The sequence below is a fragment of the Cupressus sempervirens genome, chromosome 6 (genome assembly GCF_028749045.1).
Source record: "Cupressus sempervirens isolate cs-2001-9-10 chromosome 6, ASM2874904v1, whole genome shotgun sequence".
Taxonomy (NCBI): domain Eukaryota; kingdom Viridiplantae; phylum Streptophyta; class Pinopsida; order Cupressales; family Cupressaceae; genus Cupressus; species Cupressus sempervirens.
In genome coordinates this window covers 508528614-508536109 of record NC_143123.1, presented here as the reverse complement: position 1 = coordinate 508536109, position 7496 = coordinate 508528614, and positions in this window count along the sequence as shown.

Genomic DNA, 7496 nt, shown 5'->3' with positions numbered 1-7496 from the left:
AAAATATAAGTAGCTATTTGAAATTCTTGACACTAATTTAGAATGTTGATTTATTTCATGTAATCTAAATTAGTTGGACAATGTTTCTTTTGCTAAGGAAACTTTAATAGCTGGTCTATTTTCAGAAGATGGAGGATCATTCAGTGAAGAGGGTATGCCATCATTGTTCATATATTTGTTACACACTCTTCTTTGATATCCTTGATAATAATTATTGATAGCTAGGATTGTTGTTTTGATTTCCTTGAATATTGGTATTTTGATAATCGAGATTGTTATTATGGCATCCACGATTATGCCTTTGATCATTATCATGATGCATTGGAGGATTTTCTTGATATCCTTGATTTTTCCATGATATGACTGATAATTCCTCTGTAAAGTTTACAACTGATTATTTCAATTCCTAAGGTAAGTAATCTTAGTGGATAAATTATTCACTTGTTCTATCAAATCATTCAATTTATCTCTTTCTTCCAAAGTCCTTATAACAATTATTTTGTTATGAAGACAAACATGATGTGTGAACATCACCTAAGATATAGGATCTCTTGGATGTGACACTAGCTTATTAGGAGAAAGAAAATGATTGAATGTAGGGGCATAGCTCAACATACCTTGACTAGGCATGTTAGCATTACCAAGTAACTAGGTAGCCCATTTGCAATTATTGGTGATTGTAGACTAACCCTTTTTGCTTTTGCAGATGCTTGAATCAAACTAATAGTGGCCATATGAGACTTTGAACAAATATGGAAGTGAAACAATCCAAAATTTCACAGTAAATAGGTCTTGCAACACCATCACCTATGCACAAAGTAGCTTGCAAACCTGAATAAGACATTTGATTTTTTTTGAAAGTGTCAATCAACTCATGCTCTTGTCTACTTATCCTAATGAATTGCCTATACAATCCAATAGGGGTAATAGGAAATCTAAACTTCCCCAAAAATGCATCCTTAAATTATTTTCATGTTTGTATTGAATTCTTGGTAAAATTTATATATCAATAAAATTCCTCCTTGACCAACAAATAGAGGAATAGTTTGCAAGAACATAGTCTTCTTGAACATTTATATTTTGAAATCTTAGTGTCTTCATCTACAATGCAATTGGTATTATTCACAAAGAATTTGGAATAAAAGTATTAAGGATTCTTCGACATATTACAGTGAGAAACTCATGTTGTGAGACAAGACACATTATGTTGACACAATTTTTGGAACTTGTTGTTGAATGGCTATAGGTACAACTTCTTGTATAAGTATTTGAACTATTAGTTGTTGAATTTTCATAGCTCCTTTTTGAACTCCTCCTTGAATTGATCCTTGTGGTGCATGAGTGGTTCCTTGTGCTCAACATAATTTTGGTGGAGTTTGGAACACTCTTGTAATATCAAATACACTTGGAGAATTCTAACTTGTGGATACTTCTTTCTCTCTTTGCCTATACTTCTTTATTTCCTTGCCTAGGGTTTGGATCAAAACTATTTAACTCCTCCTCCTCCTCCTCCTCCAAGAAAGAGAGTTCAATCATGTGCTAATGTCTTTTTTATCATCTCAACATCCAAGATTGGGCTATAGATAATGGTAGCACCATCTTGATTCATAATGTAAAATATTTCTCAAATACTTTTGCTAAGACCCTCGTTCTATGACCAATTTTTATTGATCAGTATTTTATGACTCACCAAATAGTAGAACAAAATATCAAATTATCTTATCCTCTCTTGATCAAAATTTGTTTGTATTCTATGATTGTGAGATATCATACAATAGCCTCAAAATTTCCTCTCATATTAGGTCTTGACTATGGATAGCCTCAATAGTTGATATGATTTTCTAAAATATCAACTCATCAAAATACCATCATATTTTCCATTGCAATAAAAACACTTTATCTAAATAATATAATATAAATGAGGGAATAATGAAACCAAGGAAGCATTAAGACACTTTAGGTATCATCGAGCTTCAATGAAAATTATATTATCTCAGTAGCTCTTAGCAAGAATCTCAAGTTCCACTGCTTAAAAATTTAGAAGTGTGACCTTTATATAGGTCCTTAGATACATTGGTGGCCTAGATTAAAAGACTAACCAATGGACCCATTTTTTCCACCTCATTCCTTATTAGGGTTAAGGAAAGAAAAAAATTACACTAAGGAAAAGATCAACTTTGACCAACTAAGAAGAATCTACTACCATAGTGGGTAATAAATGCCCACTAAAAATTTCCATTCAGGAAGAGAGTGGGGTGAAATAAATAACCACTACGAATTCCCACTATAAGGTGGATTTTACCAATTTTGATTCTATCATTTAAATTATTGGAATCTATCCAAAATTATCTCTAGCTTATTGCCATTGACACTCGATGTTGATTATTTCTTGAGTTTGAAGACGTTCATTTCTCATTCAAATTTCCTCAATCTATCCTTACATTTTGTGAACAAATTTTAAAGCTTTATTCATGTTATTTGAGAAAGTGGAGAAGTCCTCAATGTAATCATTAGAGAATAATCTCAATTAGAAGGACTCCTCCAACTTTTTAAAGGTTTCTCATAGTTATTTAATCTTCAACCAATCTTTTTGATAGCAGTGATATGACAATGTCAAAGACTTTTTATTCAAAATTTTAGTTATCCCTTTCAATATAATGGACTCTCTAGTGAAATATTTAAACATTTCCTTTGGCATGAGCACTAGACCATCCCATTGAGAAATAACATATATGTTTCCTTCTCGAATGATCTCACCCTCAATCGACATATGCCTAGTTGTCTCCATCAAATCTTGCAAATCTCAAATCATCTCATCCCAATAATTGTGTTCATCTTCCCATGATTCCTCCATGAAATGAATATTGGATAGGATGGCTACTACCCTATCCTAAACTTTCACCATGTCCTAGACATTCTTATACACCTCATTCTAGATTCCTTCTCTCCAAACTTTTGCACTTTGAGAGACTCTTCTAATCATGTCCTTTACTAATTTTGTTAGAATAAATGGAAGGGGAACAAAGAATTGTCCTTCTTCTTTCATTGGATGAGTTAGTTTTTTTATGAATTCGTATAAGGATTTTATCTCGTCCTTTGGTTTCTAATACTTTTCTTCCAACTTTCTCATCTTATCCTTCATGATCTGTGTGGAATCATCAAGCTCTGCCATAACTTGTACATGAAAGGCATGACCTAGATCAAATTTGGTAACATGGTATTTATCTAGAGAAATTTCATCATTTATCTTGTTAAGTGTAAGAGTTTCAATTTATAAAATTATAGATCCCACTTCTCCCCTTATGTCCTTGATAAATTTCTTAGTTTTTCCCTTCTCCTTTGATTGGCTGATTCAGTCCAATATTTATTGAAATTTAATTTAGGGTTAATTTTTTTTTACCTTGACTTCTCTATATCATTTTTCTTACTAATTTGAGAAAATCAACACTAGATACTTTTGTATGGTTAACTGCTCTTGTCCGTACATTTCTATTGTGTCAATTTCTTCCTTAACTTCAAGAATTTATTCTATTACCTCAAGAGTTGTTGCCAATTAAGTAGGAATGTTTTCATCTATTGTTTGAATTTGTGTTTTCTCCTCAATATCCTTTTCTTCCATCATCTCTCTTTCTATAAGGGCACCAAGAAATTTTCCCACCATGATATTTTGTTCCCTACTTTGTTAATGTGTAAATCTTTGATAAGCACTGATGCGTATTCTATCTTGCACAAGCCTAGGTTTATTCTGCTTCTGCTTGTTTCTACTAACTACTTTTGGAGCCAAAGTTCCTATTTTTTGCACTTAGAGTCCAACTAGATGAGGATGGAACATTTTTAGACCTCTTCTTCTTCTATTGTGGTACTTCAATATGAAGATTTAGGCGTGTTTCGTAAAGGACGTCTTTCTCTTTTTGACACTCTCCACTTCCTAATGAGATTTAATCTTCATGTTTCCTTCCTTTGGATGATCTATTTGGTATCTCATCCTTCATTGGTTGATGATCCATAAAATATATGTTAAGGCTTCATTTAACATGGTAATCTTTTCCATCAATCATTCAATTCAACACTTTGTGAAATGCAAGCCTAGTTTTGACATTGTATTAAGGTGTAAAATCTTCTTCTTTTTCCACTCAAAAGGATGAATAAACTTCTCCTTTTTTATGATAGAAGACTTGTTTGCATACCTATGTTGGAGAGTGATAAGTGTTTTTGTTATTCTATAAAAAATTTCATTGTATAACGTGTTATATATTTTATTGGTAGTCAACAATATTGAGGAATACATGTTTTGTTTCTCGATTCAATTGTGTATATAATTTTTAGCATCAATGTTTTAGATCATACTCTATGATCCATCATCAAGATGAGAGAATTCAAGAATAGTATGGTAAAATGTGCATACTAAGCCTCACCCATGAGAAATAAAAGAGGGATAAGTTAAGCATATTAGTTGAGGAGGAAGAAGTCATAAAATAGAATAGATACCCCCTCTATTTTATGACTTCTTCTTCCTCTTTGGTTGGTGTGCTTACCTTATCCCCCTTTTATTCCTCATGAATGAGGCTTAGTCTACACATTTTACTATTCTATTCTTGCATTCTCTCATCTAGATGATGGATCACAGAGTGTGATCTAGAATGTTGATTCTAAAAATCAGATACACAATCGAATCTAGAAAAAAATCATGTATTTCAAAATGGATTGTGGAAATTCAATACTGAGGAAGCCTATATTTTATCATTGTAAAATGTAACATCTATTTTTTAGCATATGATAACTTTATTGTAATATTTGTAATGATTCTTATGAAGGCATATATGCCTTAACATGGATCTATGTAATTAAGTGTACATTGGAGAAGGTTTAACAATCCAACCTAATTAATTGCTTCTAAGGATATAAATGAAATATATTTTTATTGGCTTGTATGTTGGATGATTAGATAAGAGAAGTGATGATGTTGGATGGTTGAGGTGAGCTTCAAATGAACTATTTTGGAAATAAATTCTTAGATTAGTCAGTTTATGATTTTGGATATGTTATCCTGAAGCTTTATCTTCCATAATTTATGGAGCATTTAGGTAGTGGATATACTTATTTCCTATTAGCCTACAATGGAGTTAGAACCTTTTAACAAAGGTTCAAGGTCTCCTAACATTGATTTATCCTCTAACATAGATTTTTATATGAAATTCATTTTATTTGATGCCTAATAGGGTCACATCCTTTCACAATGAATTATATAGGGTACCTCTAATAGGGTACCATTCCCACAAGGGTTTTTCCTCTGATGAATGGTTTCTATAGTCAACAAATCATTGTGTTATGGTGTACGATATCTTATTTTTGTGTACCATTGTTTTTAATGTTGGTGATTGGTTTATAGGTTTGGTTTTAATTATATTTGGTTACAATTGATTCACCCTCTCCCCACCCTGCCCCCAAAGTTATGTGTGGACTTTAATTCTTAAAAGCTAGTATTAGGACATCAAGTCCTCTTTGAGAAGGAATCTTAACAGCTTGAGGAGATCTATGGCTTACAAGAAGGAAAGTCTTAAATTTGATGGTGATAACTATGAGAGTTGGAAGAAAAAGATGTGAAAAAAATTTGATTTACACGGGGATTGACTTTTTGTTGGTTACAAAGAGCAAAGTTTTAGAAAACAAAAAGGAATGAGCTATCTTCAAGCTTAAATGAGGAGAAAAATATATTCTATTTAACATGATTGAAAGGGAGACACTAATTAGTATCCTATCTCAATTGAAATTGATTGAGGTAAAGGAACTTGACTTATCATATGATATTTGAATTAAGTAAAATAACTTATATGAAGGAGATGAATACATAAAGAAAGAAAAGTTGACAAATTGGAAAAGTAAGCTAAAAAATGTCAGAATGCAAGAAGATGTGATTATTAGAGCATATGTGCAGAGGATTACTAAAATTATTACAAGAATAAAAAGTTCAAGAAAAGCCCTCTTAGAAGATGAAGTTTTTCAGAATATTATTAGATCCTTAACAACTTATGTGAACAAGGTAAATGAAATCAAAGAAGTTACTCCTTTTATTAAAGGTTTTAACAAGGAAATATTGATTACTAACTTGCAAGCTTTTGATAATGGAAGATTGAAAGATGCTCTTTTTATTATTTAAACTATATTTAGAGATGATACACATAAAGATGAGAGATTACTAATCAAGAGCACATGCACTAGTAGAAACATTCATGGAGATTATGCAAGTGATTGTGTATATGTCCAAGAATAAGAAACAAAGATTGATGAATTTGAAGCATTGGTCAAAATAAGAGAGCCTAAATAAAAAGGTATTTCAAGAACATGTTACCTTTTGTTTGAGGGTACTGTATGAAGATTGGTTAGTTTTCTTCTAGATGTCCTACAAGAGGATTTAAGGAAAAACCCATACCTTACAAATAAAAAATTCCTAAATAATGTTTGTATATTAGTGATGAAGAAATTCAAGTTAGGGATATTGATTACATAGTTAGTGATGATGAAGATGAAATTATATTTGTTTCTATTTAGGAATAAACTCACGTTAAAGAAGAAAATGCACTTATTTCACATGTTGTGAAGAAGAGAGAAACTTGGATTATAGATAGTGGTTGTTTCGCATGACAGGTAACATAGATAAGTTTTTTGAATTTGAGAGCTATGATAGAGGAATTTCTAGATGCACCTTGTCATACAAAGGAAAAGGTTCTATTAGTATTTATGATTAGACTAATACTAAAGATGTATATTTTGATGATAGATTGAAACATAACTTGTTAAGTTTTTGACAACTTCTCGATAAGGGTTATTATTTACACTTCATTGATAAGAAATATGCAATTAAGGAAATGCATGGAAATGAGATTGTCATAGGAATAAGGATCAAACGTATTGTATTTTAATTTAATCCTACTAAGATTAGTTTTCTTGTTCTAAAAGTAAAGGTGATTAATTCTTATCTCATCAGAGATCTACCTGATTGTGAAACCTTCTAACATGATGTGTAAAGAATGGGCAATGGATAAACAAAAAAGGAGAGTTAAAGTCCCTATTGATCCAACTGAGCTCCATGAATTGGACCCCAAAGTGTATGTTGAACAGGGAAGATTCCCCATTTCTCACACTCCCAACTTGAGGCAAGTTTACCCAATAAGACATCATGTTCAATTACAATTTAAGATATTGAACTATAATCTAATGGAAAACAATCTAGTAGGTAGGATTTTTAGATTTGTAGGTTGAAGTCTATATTTATTATTTATTTATTATTATTTGTTCAAATTAATTATTATGTTAAGAACATTTGTATAATGTTTTGGATCCATCCTTATAAGAGAGCTCAAGAAGAAAAGTGACTCAAACTCAAGACCAATAATTATTATGGGTTTAACATCTATTGTTGTATGTGAATTTTATTATCACATTCTCATTACAACTTTTTATGCTGAGACAAATTATTATTCACAAGGATGAATGAT